This window comes from Corvus kubaryi, unplaced genomic scaffold (assembly GCF_017639235.1).
Source record: "Corvus kubaryi isolate FWS band 111438036 unplaced genomic scaffold, C.kubaryi_AGA036_p1.0 37256, whole genome shotgun sequence".
NCBI lineage: Eukaryota > Metazoa > Chordata > Aves > Passeriformes > Corvidae > Corvus > Corvus kubaryi.
In genome coordinates, this window is record NW_024581076.1 from 6,296,333 (window position 1) to 6,309,122 (window position 12,790).

At 41.5% G+C, this 12,790-nt stretch overlaps 1 protein-coding gene across 2 annotated transcripts in view; it reads left to right on the top strand.

Annotated features, from left to right (window-relative positions):
- ZC3H12C (zinc finger CCCH-type containing 12C) overlaps window positions 1-12,790 on the top strand; it is a 45,676-nt gene that overhangs the window by 877 nt on the left and 32,009 nt on the right. The window contains exon 1 of one of the 2 annotated variants that reach the window (XM_042023863.1): window positions 162-507. The exons of the other annotated variant lie outside the window; for it this stretch is intronic. The gene's annotated coding sequence lies outside the window, so the exon portion shown is untranslated. Of the gene's footprint in view, window positions 1-161; window positions 508-12,790 lie in introns of those variants that run through there. 2 annotated transcript variants of the gene reach the window in all.

A 12,790-nucleotide genomic window follows, 5' to 3' on the forward strand; every position in this document is an offset into this window, starting at 1 on the left:
GCGAGGCCGCGGGGACTCGGCGGCCCCGGGCGGGCCCTGGCGATGGCGGCGGGGGAGAGCCGAGCCGCGGCCGCCGCGCTCCGCGCTCCCGCCCCGGCGCCGCCCATTGCCGGGGCTGGGCCGGCGTCGCGGCCCCGTGTTGACACACGCGCCGGCCCTGCCCCCGGCGCCTCCCCGAGGTCGCCGGGTGGAGGTCGCCCGGGCGGCGGAGGCGGCGGCGCTTCCCGGGGGGGAGGAGACAGCCCCGGCCCTCTGCTCCGAGGGGCTGGCAGGATCGCCCCGCGCCTCGGCAGGCCCTGTCCCTCCGGAAAGTTTCCCCCGACCTGTTCGCTGCCCACCCTGGCGGGAGCCGCGGGCCGAGACGGCCGTGCCCCCTTGCCCAGCGCCGGTCTGGCCCGCCCGCTGCGCCGCGCCCCGCCCGCGGCCGTGCCGGAGCTGCGGCTGTCCCGAGGGACACGCGTACCTGGCACATCGGGAGCCTGACAAGGAATTTAAAACTTGTTTCAGGTACTTTACCTACCCTGCCGTTCCCCTGTTTCTGACTTTCGGGGTTGTTTTTGTGGGTGTTTTGTTTTTAATAATTGTGTGAGAAAGTGTAGCTTTATTCCCTCCGCTTTGTGTGAGAGAACCGGCTGCATAATTTGGCTTGCTCTATTTAACCGAACCGTAATAAGTGTTGGTTTCACCATTCTCAGATCTGGCTGTGGCTTCTAAATTGTAATTTCTCGTAAAAATTAATTTTCAATCACCTGTGTGTTTTGGACCTAATTCTGCAGGCATGTCTGAGTAGCGCCGGGCATGTACTGTTGTATTTGTGGAGCGGTGACGTTATTTTATAATGCCCCCGGGGGAGGAAACTCCGCCGGGCTGTGCTTGTGCAGCACATTCTGCAGCCGGACCTGGCCCTGTCTGACACTCCCGTGCCTGGCTCTGGTTTGGTGCCTCTGACAGGGCCAAACAGCCCTTAAGCGATGGTGTTGCTGAAAAAGTTGGGTTAAGTAAATCCATCCCACTGAACAGCAGACCACAATTTTTGAACAACAGATGTATTGAAATGTCTTGTTTACTGTGTCTTGTCCTCTTGATCTGTTCTTGCAAAGCGGAGACATAACTCGTAATTGTGGCTCTAAGGGTTATGCAATTAACAACATACTTAAGATAGCAGTAGCACAGTCTTTTGATCTGGAAGGAAAATAAACCATTCGAGTATGTCTGGGTTTTCAAACTGGCAGGGTTCTTTCTCTTCCACTGTCTCCTTACCACATAACATTTGCCCATATAGCAAGCCAGTGAGCTGACAGTAAGACTTCTTCAAGGATTGTATTAGATATATCTTAGTGAACTGAATTTTCTAACTGGCAATGCTCCAGGGTGATACTACACTTCAACAGAGTGTAATCTGTCATGAATGAATCTGAACTCAAGAATGTAGGCATTTTAAAGAGAATGTGTTATGTCAGTATAAAACACGTTTACAGCTATTTCAGGGAACTAGGGGGAAAGTTTTGTGTTTTCTCTCTCCCTGCTCCCCCTTGTTTCTTTATTAATTAGCCTTTATTAATTACTCTTAAGAATTCAAAAAATTCCTTTTTGTTTTTTCCTAATGGAGGTAGTTGAACCAATTGGAAGTATTTCATCTCTCTACAAATCTTACCATGGTTATTACACCTTTATTAGTACACCAGACTTCTGGGCAGCAGTCACCCAGTGGAGCTACAATTACCATTACCATTCACAGTCCTTTTAAAAAGGCAGTTATTATTTATGAGGTCCTGATAGATGGAATTCTTCTAACAGTATTTTTACACATCAGCAAATCAAAACATGCTTTAAAAAATATTGTCTTAAAATGTAAATGCAGAGAAGTGGAGTTTATTGAAGGCATGCAATTTAAAAACAAACCCCATACTCTCAACCTGACAGAGCATGAAGGGATTATCCAGACTTGACTCATCTGTGCAGATTGTGCATTTCATGCTGACTGCTGTGCTGAACAACGCTGCTGCAGTGATTTCACTGCCTGCTTCTCTGGGTTGTACCAACCTTTAAAAACATTACTGGTGTTCCAGAGCTGTTGGTATTTTTGAAGAAAACTGGACTTGCAGTTGGTGGGACTTGTAAAGATTGGAGATTCAGTTAGATATTTGATGAAACCTATTTACTATGTATTTACTGTTCAGTTTTACATAGGTAAGTCAAAAACCTTATGTGATTTTATTTTGTGATATCTTATACATCCTATGTGCAATTGAAAATATTCTTTAAGCAAGCTGGAGAAAAAGCAGTTCAAAGTCAGCGTGAAGTAAAATGAGGAACTTGTTTGACTCAGGTCAGTTTTGTTGTACTCAGAAATGGCTACAGCTAAGCAACTCCATTTGGTAGAAAAGAGATGTGTGACTTAGTTTGACTTCTTTCATTACAGGAGTCAAAAAATCTTGTTTGGTATTTTCTGCATCATCTCTCTAACTTCTGCCTTGAAACAGTTATTAAAAAAAAAAAACTGCCCTTGAGAACTAAAGAGTCGGTTTCATTTTTTTTCCCTTGATGCCCTCTGTTTTTTAATTAAAACAGATCTTAGCAAATCAATGGATTTTGCTAGTCTCACCCTCCAATGATCAATCTCTTCATAATTTGTTTTTTAAATAATTCTTAAAAGCTGAAATGCTTCAGAGAGAGTAACAGTAGGGAAAAAGGGGGAGAGTGCTTTATAATAACTAGGAGGAAGGTAGAAAATGTGTGATGTAGAACTCCCGCTTTTCCTCTTCTGTATTATTCTGCTGCTTTTGCTGTTCTGTGAAGCAGTGTACCACATGTAGCTAGGTAGTCGTAGATAAGAGTATTTCTAAGTTATTCAAGAGATATTTCATCGTTCAGTCATTTCCATAGTGTTTGTTGCCATGGGAGCTAGCCAGCGGCCTGATTAGTGGTAGACGTGATTACACTTTGTTTTTTGACTTGGGGTAGTGAAAACTCTGTCTGAGCTACTGTAAGAAACAGATGATGTACAAAGACTACAGCGAGTTGTTTCTATGAAGAGACTGAAGCGTTTCTGTGCTCGGACTGAAGTTGTTGTATAGTGATGCTTTATATCTCTTATCATGTATAGTTATGTTTAAAATGCCTCATGTCTCCAAGCTTGCTAAATATTTACAATAAATGTACTACTTCTACCATATGTTTGAATCAAGAAACCTATTAACTGAACAAGCCCATATTTTTATGCTTGAGAGAATTGGCTCTTCATTTTAATTGCTAAATTATATGTTAAAAGTACAATATAAAAAAAGCAGAGGTGAAATGGTGTAATGAGAATCAGAGTAATTTTTCTTACTTCCTGGCCTCAAACTGTAGTTATTTTCAGTTAGAAAATAGATAGAAAATCAATTGTAATCTGCTCATAATTGCCTTCCTGGTAGAGTTATGAGGCATTCACTCCCTTTTCCATCCCCCACCCCACTCCTTTTTCTTCATCCCTTTTTTTTTTTTTTTTTTTTTTTTTTTTAATTTTTTTTCTCACTGTCTGTATTTTTTCCTCTTTGTGTTGTGGAATAGGCAGATCTCCAGAGCTAAAGGAGATTTTTCATTGAAAAGCCCTTCATCTTTAAATGTTTTTGTGTAACAGCTTGGGGCTCTGTCAAAAAGCATGTTCCTTACCAAGTTATTTAGTGGTGAGTAGAAATTGATGGAGGTTTTCATAACCTTGGGGCTTTCTGCTTAGATGAACCAGGCATTTCTCTTTTACCTATCAGGATTGATTACTTCAGGTTAGATCACATTTCTTATGTAAAAAGCTTAGCTTGCACTACCAAAAATCCAAATTGTGTTTTGCTTAGCGCAAAGTGCTGGGCTTGACATTTGGCACTGACTTTCGCACTCTGCTAGAACGTTGTACTAACCAGTTAAAGAATTATTTTAGCTCTTTGGAAAACTCAAGCTCCATTCATTCTTGAGTCATAGCTGCAGAATGAGAATGTTTTGAAAGCATACCTCAGTTTTAAGACTTGCACCTCTGCTCTCCTGACTCGAAAGGTCCAGACGAGACGTTTTCAAAGTTTGCCCTGGGGACTAACGTAGCTCACCCTCTGCAACTGTGAGATTCATCATTCTTCCAGGCTTATGTCACAGCGTGCACCAGACTACCTCTCCTGATGACTTGGCCATTTTAAGGTTGTATTTGCTTGATTTATGATACCAGTGTAACACTTTAAAATTTGACATACGTCATCCTCCTCCCTGGAAGGGTGGATGTCTATTTATATATTTATATGTATGTGTGTGTGTATGGGTAGATGGATACAGAATAGAATGCTAGACCATCCCAGGTTCTGCTGTCCTTTGAATGTTGAAACCACCTATGCGTTCATAAATGTAGCTCCCAGTACCTCTGTTTTAGACCAAAGTTATTTGATTCTAAATTCTTTCAGGATAAAGATGTTCTTCGCATAAAATTTCTGCATTACAAAGTATTTAAAATGTATTCTGTCTTAAAATTACAGTTTTCTTCAGGTGACAATGAGGAAACTAAAGCTTTATTCAGCAGGAGGGATTTTACTTTATGAGAAGTTGGTATTTTGAGAAAAGAGTGGGTAGAAAGGAGGGAGGGGCAAGACATTCAGTGATTGGGAGTGCAGAAAATTTAATGGATGTTATTAATCCTCCCAATGGAAGAAATAGAGTAATTTCTTCTGGTATGAAAGGAATGTCTTGGGAGGTGGTTGAAAGTTGCAGAGGAGTGCCAGAGATTGAAGAGTCAGTGAAGCTGGAGGTGTTCAGTTAATGTGACACAGGTTATTGCAAATACCTGAAAAGCATTTTGCTTGCTGTGAGTAGGTAAAGCTCAGAGTCTAGGGAGCATTTTAAAGAGTAAAATCCTTGAGCCATTTACTACTTGACAGAAATTCACATGATAATTCCTAAATGACTATTTGTGTGAGCCACGCTCTCTTATGAACTGTTAAAAGTAATGTGCTAAGTTGTGAAATCAGTGAATCAGGCCCATGAAGCTTTGAAGTTTTGTGATGAACTGAAAATTTCAGTGTTGCTGTGACTTAGACCTTTTATCTTAGGATTAATGAAATTTGGTGGTTTGGCAGAGATTGTCTGGAAAAGGGACAGATTGCATTTCCTTTAACAAAAGCTGCTTTCCTAGTCTACTTTTGTTCTTTAAACTGTTAGCGTAAGTAGCTGGTATCTCATTATTCATCTCTCTGCTCTCAGAGTTACCATTATAGTTGGTGCCTTGACTCTCAACAGGTCTCTTCAGTCCTTTGTCATCTGTAAAGCTAATATTTGAATTGCTGAGTTATCTGATCTTTCCAGATTTGAGGCATGGCCTCATTCTTGATGAGAGACAGTTCTCTTATAAGAAGTGCCATAAACACTCTCATGGAGATCTCAACTTTATCTTAGTGGAGAGCCTTAGAGCCTCATAGCTTGCAGCAACATCCCCTAAGGCTATTCCACCTTAAAACATTCAGCTAATTTGGAAACCTCAGATGATTTTTCCTTCAGCAATAATTCTAATACATACTATTTGTAATGCCAGATACACCTCTGGAAATGGTTTGTTCTGGCTAGGGAAGGACTGTGATGTACAAGTGCCCAGGGCTGTGTACCTGGGTTCACAAGTCTCTGTAGCAGCTGCTTCTGGGATTCTTGCTGGGCTGCCAACTGTTCTTGCTGAGCTGTGAGTTGGATTAGAGTTTCTGGAACTGTCACTATTGGGATTACAGTCTGAGTTTCTTGAAGTTGTTGCTGAGCTACAGCCCATGCTTTCTGGTGCAAGATGGAAATCAGAGTTTTTTGCTTCAGCTGCTGTTTCCCCAGCCACTTGTTCACTTGTCTTTTCATAGCTTTTTACTGTAGCTGTTGTGTGGAAGAAAATAGCATCTGGTACCATGCATACATTGATGGGACTTTCATCTGGTTCCAGCAAAAAGGCTGTGTGGCTAAATGTGTTTAGGTTGTGCCCAATTCCTGGAGCTTGATCTTACTGCCAGGACTCATTCAAAGTCACGACTTTAGTGTGAGCTCTTTGCTCTCTTCTCTGAATTGACCATTGCTTATAAGTGAAATTTGGTAAACCACCCGTGCCTGATAATTTAGGAGAAACTAAACTACAGATCTCACAGAGATTTAGTTTGTGTTTGCATTGTGAAATGATGCAGCCAGTTTTTTTCAGGACCGAGAATAATTGTTCTTTGGTAGGTTTTAATGGTGTTGGTACCGTGCATGGTCTGTTCCTAAGGTTTTGTTCAGTATTTGCTGATAGTCTGCAGTCTGATTTGTTCATAAAACTGACAGCTCCAAAATTTTATAAGGCTGTGGTAGCACTCTATAATGGGACACCTTGATGAATTTTGGACATCAGCGTGTTACAAATCACTTTGCTTTTGATATATACATATGTTGCAAGAAAGACCTCAGGTATTTCATTAGTGTGAAATAAGCATCATCATCTGAAAGTTGATCTTTGTCGCTGCTTCTGTGAGCAGTTTGAATTGTTCATCTGCAGCTTGAATGCACTCTTCATTATGCCTGTGAGAGAGCTCTGACGAGAAAATGTTTGTAGCGGACAGACTGAAAACAGATGCCTCCAGTGGGTATTGTAAATAGGGTTTAGTTCATCTGCTGACATGGGATCCTATTGTGGAAAGTAAAGCCTCAGCCCTTGATAAATGTAAGATGATGTTGCAGAAATAGATAATAAGGCTAAATATTATTTATGAATTGGCCATATTATCAAGAGCATTGCCCTAGGGTCAAGTGGAGTGATCATTTACCTCTTTTTGGCCCTGATGAGATTGTATTTGGAGCACTGAGTCCAGTTTTGGTCTCTAAAGGACAGGACAAGACACTAGCTTACAGGGACAAGGTTAGTGGATGGCTACCAGGCTGATTAGGGGGCTGAAGTACATCATGTAACAAGGAGAGACACTGGGAGAGCTGAGTTTGTTCAGCCTTATTTAAGAGAAGACTAACAGGGATCTTATTGCTGTCTTCAGCTCTGTAATTTGAGGGTTTGGAGAAGACAAAGTATTCTATTTGGAGGCACGTAACAAAAGGACAAGAGACAGCAGTTGGCAAGGTATAGTGGAGAAATTCTGGCTGAAGATGAAGAAAAATGTCACCATGAGAATATTTACACACTGGGGTAGGTGTTTGGGGAAGTTGTGGAGTCTCCAGCCTTGGAAATGCTCAAAAGTTGACTTGGAAAAGACACAGAGCAACCTACTCTAGCTGACCCTGTATTAAATGGGGGTTATTGGACTAGTTGATCTCCAGAGATTCCTTCCAAACTGAAGTATTTAATACTAAATGTTAATAGCATCGCCAGTTCTGAATGAAGTATTCCCATTTGCATGTGTCGTTATCAGATCTATCTTCATGACAAGGACTCTGAAGAACAGGGGGCTCGAAAGGCTAGCCTTAATAAAGAAATCTGTGCATGGACTCACAGGTCTAAAATCTAGCTGGCTTTTCAACTAAATGTAAAAAAATTTGGTCAGCAATATTAATTACTACTTTAAAAGTTGCAAACTTTGGAACTCAGAATGACTCTGAGACTGCAAATAGCCAGGAAAATTATGTGAAATCACTAACACAGTTTGTCTCTTTCTGATGTATTAGGTTATTAAACATGAGCAAGCTGTTTTATTAACATGTAAAATACTAGAATTTCAAAGCCTGTGTGTAGCTTGTTGTGGAGACTTTCTGATGGCCTTTCCTGAATTCAGGAATACAGTAAATCTGAAGAAAAGCTATACTTAGGTAGTAAGACTTCTGTGCAGCTATTTTCTTTCATTCCAAAAATCCAAGTTCATTTGGAACTTTGATTTGCAGCTACAGTAACCCACTTTGTGTAAGATCTGGCTGTTGTCAGGTCTATTAAAAGCTTCCCCAGAAGGTAAAAAACAGTTACGTACTAAGTGTGTCTCGACAAACCACATGATCATCTCTGCCTTCCCTGATTCTTAGCTTACTAAATCCAGGTAAAAAATTGAACCATAACATGTTCTCTGACTCTTTCATCCCAATAGAGAGTAAATGGCAAGGCTGAAAGTCGTGCAGAAAATCCACTGCTGGCAGCTCTCTCGCAGAAGGCTCCAGGCCAAAAGGACAACTGCAGCCGTGTGGTACAGGCATAGGAATTGTCTCTCAGATAAGCATAACGCTGTGAAGCCATTTAGGGCGACACAGAGTCCAACCAACACCTTGAACTCTGTCCAGGAACCCTGGAGATTATGGAGCTCTTTTGCCAGCAGCATGGCCTGAAACACAACCTGGCCATGTCTCTAGACAGTTTGAGAGGCCTATTTTCCTCTGACGAACCTTTCAAACTCTTAACAATAGTCTGTGGCACAGATAAAAGATATTAGGTTGACTAGCTAAGTGTATTTAAATGAAGAGAATACTTTTTTTTCACGTAACCATGTTAGTTTTGTTAGAGGATTTTCTTCTGACAGAACAAATTTGAATAAAAGTATTTTGCTAAGCATGATGGTATACACTTTGTACAGTTGTAGGCATTGTCTGGCCTCCCAGTATTGTCACTGGGAAAGTTAATTAGACAGTTCAAATTTTCATGCTCAGAAAGCATGTAGGCAACATGACTCTTTCTGGAAGTGGGAGGAGATCAAATTTAACATGTGTGTATTGGTGGAAACTTTTTTTTCCTGGAATGCTTTGTATTTCAGTGTCTGCTTCAATTCATAAATAATAAAATTTAAAAATAAATTAAACAGTTACAATCTTAAAGTAAGCACTGTTTCCCCATTTGTTGCAGAAATGGACAGTGCATTTCACAGTTGATGAGATGGTGTTGATGAGAGTGGTTGCCTGACAGCCACCTTAGCACATAGAAAGGGGTTTCAGTGCTTTCTGGCTTGCAAACCCCTGAATACTTTCTGGTAGAGCTTTGTGTCTATTCCCAAAAAAACCCCCAAGAATTTCTAGACATGTGACTTACTGCTGTTGGAAACAAGACTTCTGTGATCATCCTTCTGTGTGCATGCCCTGGTGTGCTTGTGCAGATGTGGTTATAGTGGCTTGCATGTCTGTGCTGGGGTTTAACCACATTTGAGTTGGAGCATCCACTTAAAGATGGGGCAGTCCTTGAGCCTGCTGTATGTTGCCATGCTGGAGGCAGCCAGCAGCGGCCTGGTTGTGTTAGGAAGGGTGGTGCGGCAGGTCAAGTAAGGTGATCCTTTCCCTCTGCTTGGCACTGGTGAGATAAATCTGGGCTCCCCAGTATGAGAGAGACATGGAGTTACTGGAGTGAGTCTAATAAAGGGCCAGAAAGATGATGAAGGAACTGGAGCATCTCCTCTAGGAGAAAAGGCTGAGAGACCTGGAATTGTTCGGCCTGGAGAAGGGAAGGCTTGTGCGTTTCTTACCAGTGTGTGTAAATATCAGTGTGTGCAAAGCAGACAGAGCCAGCCTCTTTTTAGTGATGCCCATGGACAGGACCGGAAGCAATGGGCACAGACTATTCCATCTGAACATCAGGAAATGCATTTTTACTGTGAGGATGACCAAGTACTGCCACAGGCTGCCTAGGGAGGTTGTAGAGTGTCCATTCTTGGAGATGTTCAGGTGCTGTCTGGACAGGGTCCAGCAGCTGGCTCTTGGTGGCCCTGCTGGAGCAGGGGAGTGGAAGCTGATGTCCTACAGAGGTCTCTTCCAACTTCAGCGATTTTGTGATACTGTGAAAGGAGCATTGCTTAGGCATCCATGCCTGCAATGGATATCTGTAAGTTATGGTACTGAGGCAATGACTTTTTCATCATCCTCCTAGGTAAATAGTGGAGTTTTGCTACATGATCAAAACTATTGACTTTTAAAATTAAAATCTGCTTCAGAAAATACATTTCGCTTCAGGTGCTACATCTCATTGTGGTAGTGAGGGGTGACACCAGTGTTTTTTGGTGTTGCAGAATGCTGCTTTATGCTTTCTGTGTAGTTGGCTGGTGGGGCTCAAGCCTGTTGGGCTCCTAATGTAGGCAAACTGCAGCTGCAGGCGGGTGCCTTGTCATGTTGTGATGAACAGCTCACAGTCACTGCCTTTGTCTACCGACAGACAAGCGAAGACTGGATCTGTTTACCTGTGGTTAGCAAAAAGGTAATCGCTACTTGTGATAAAGCTTGGGGTTTTCCGCTTCTCTTCAAAACCTCAGAGCACATCCTGATACATGTTGCAGTGGTTTGCTCAAGTCTTGCATGCAGCCAATGTACTGATGATCTAATGGGATTATTCCAGAAACTCTAGACATTCTGACCTTCTTTTAAATAATGCCATGCTGGAAAATGCATCTCTGCTTTTTTAAATTTTAAGTATAACTAGAGAGAGATAGTCTTTTTTCTAAGAGTGAAAGAACTCTTCCCTACTTTGTTTTAATGCATTTGAAAGTGCGTATTTTTCTACAGAGCAATTGCACTGCATTTGAAAATACAGTTGAACCTTATTTTAAAATATGGGGGTTTTTAAAGCTTAGTTATTCTCTAGGTCATCTTTATCATAATATGAGTTCTTTTTCTGAATTCTAGGCACTCTTTATGGGTCATTTAATTCACTCCTTTGTATGGCTGTGGAGTGGTGGTGGGTTTTTGTCTGGTTTTGACTGTGTGTAGATCCAGTCTAGAGCACCACTTACCACTCCTCAAAACTAGGTGAACTTGTTTCAAGCATTCTACTTAAGATAGTTTACATCTCTTCACATAACTTGAAAGGAATATTCTTTTTGTATTGTTCCCTTGTAAGTTTAGAGATAAGCATTTCCTTTGCAGCTCCCAAGTACAACAGTAAATGTAAATTTTTTACATTTTTTTGGCTGAGTTTTGTCTGTAGCCTATAACCTTAATTTCTATTTCATAAATGCAGTGGTACATGGTTGATTTAACTTTTGCAGTGTGTTCTTACAAAGGCATCATTTATTAGAGGAGGCTTAGCATAAAGTTCTACAATAAAAGATAATTAAATACTTTAATGGGACAAATTGTCTTTCTAATTGCTGCAGTAATACCACTGGAGTTACAGAATGACAGAATGACCACTTCATATGCTTGCATAAAATAATTTCTTTTTAAATAAGGCTTTGTTTTCAATGTACTTGAAACAGCAAGATTTGGCTGGAACTAGCAGCTTTTTTTTTTTTTAGTTGGTTTTTTTTTTTTTTTTTAATTTTTTGGGGTTTTGAGGTTTTTTAGGGTTTTTTTTCTGGCTTATAGCAGTGCTTCCCTAGTATCTTCAGCTTCTGCTGTCTGAATTTCCCAGCTGCTCCAGCTCTCCCCCCTTTGGTCTCTCTGATCCTTCCATGCATGCTTTTCACACCAAACTGGGCAGTGGGGGGGGGTTAAAGGGGATGCTCTCCTTCCCACCCCTCAGCCAAACCAAGAAACACTCTGCTCTGTGTCTCTCTGCAGCATCTCATCCCCTTCCTGTGTGCCATTCTGAAATCTCCTTCCACCATGGAGTCTCCGAGCCTATCACCTCCAGGCAATTCAGGATTTTGTGCTGGCCTGCCGTTTATTCTGAAGTGGCACTAGGGACCTGACAAGCACTGTGCAAAATGCCCCATAGCTAGCAGCCACAAAAATAGGTTTTTATAGTTTACTCATCTTGCAAGACCAGAAATTTGAAGGAGCTATTACATTTGCTGTGTTTGGCTTTAATTTACTTCCTCTTTGTATTTTGTGTAATAGGAAGCTGTTGAACTAGTTTTTGGATTTGGAGGTTTTAGCTCAAGAAGTAGAACTTGCTTTGTCCTTTTGTGCTGTGTACCTTCTGGTTATGCTCTTACAGCCTTTCACGAATACGATGACAGAGCCACAGTGTTTCATACTAAAGTGTCTTTGGTGAGCTCATCATTCCCACAAGGAAGCCTCATGTACTGGTTAAACCTTGATATGAATGCTTTTCTGTCATCACAAGCATGATTTAATAGGACCATCTGACACCTTGTAAACCTTTGACAACCCAACTTCTTTTAGGGAGGAGCTGAGAAGATGCTTCCAGAGGAGGCAGCTGGTTTAAGTAACCAATATTGCGCACAAGATAATTAGAAAATGTCTTCCTAATTCACACAGCTTTAGCTTGCTAGAATACTGTAAATTTGACAATATAATGTAAGTCTTCAGATTGCATCCATTCTCACTTTGCTCGTAGTGCTGAAGCATGGTGTTTGCATGAACATTAATCTGCAACTAAAGTTTATCCCTGGCTCCCTGAAGACATGTACTTGGTATGGGGAGAGTTGGAGTGGTACACAGAACAGGATGGTATTCTTGTTGTTACTGTAGAAGATATAGAGGGGGCAGATATTTGCAAGTGAACTTCTTACAACATTATTTTTAAGGCAGATTTCTAAGCCGGTTCATACACTTTTACTAGTTTTGCTTGTAGAGCCCTAAGTACAGCACTTCTCTGCCACAGAGTTCTCTGTTACAGATGTATATAAAGGGTATCATATGTGTCTCTGCAAAGCAAGCATCTCTGGTATTGCAAAAGAAATGCCTGGCTCTAATCAGGGAGATAACAAATGACTAGCCAAGTGATCCTGCTTGCATTTAAGTGCGGTTCTTGGACATAGATGAACTGGACTGGCTTCCAATTTTGCCTACAGAAGTTTTAATATGCTTAACATTATCCAATACCAGCAACTGAGGTAGTCTAAATACCACAGCAGGGACTGATTAGCTTTTTCAGATCACTGCTTTTATTCGCTGTTTGCAAAGAGGCTTAATCCAGTGCTGGGGATCAGGCATCCCACTGTGCTCGTGGGTAGCTTTCTCT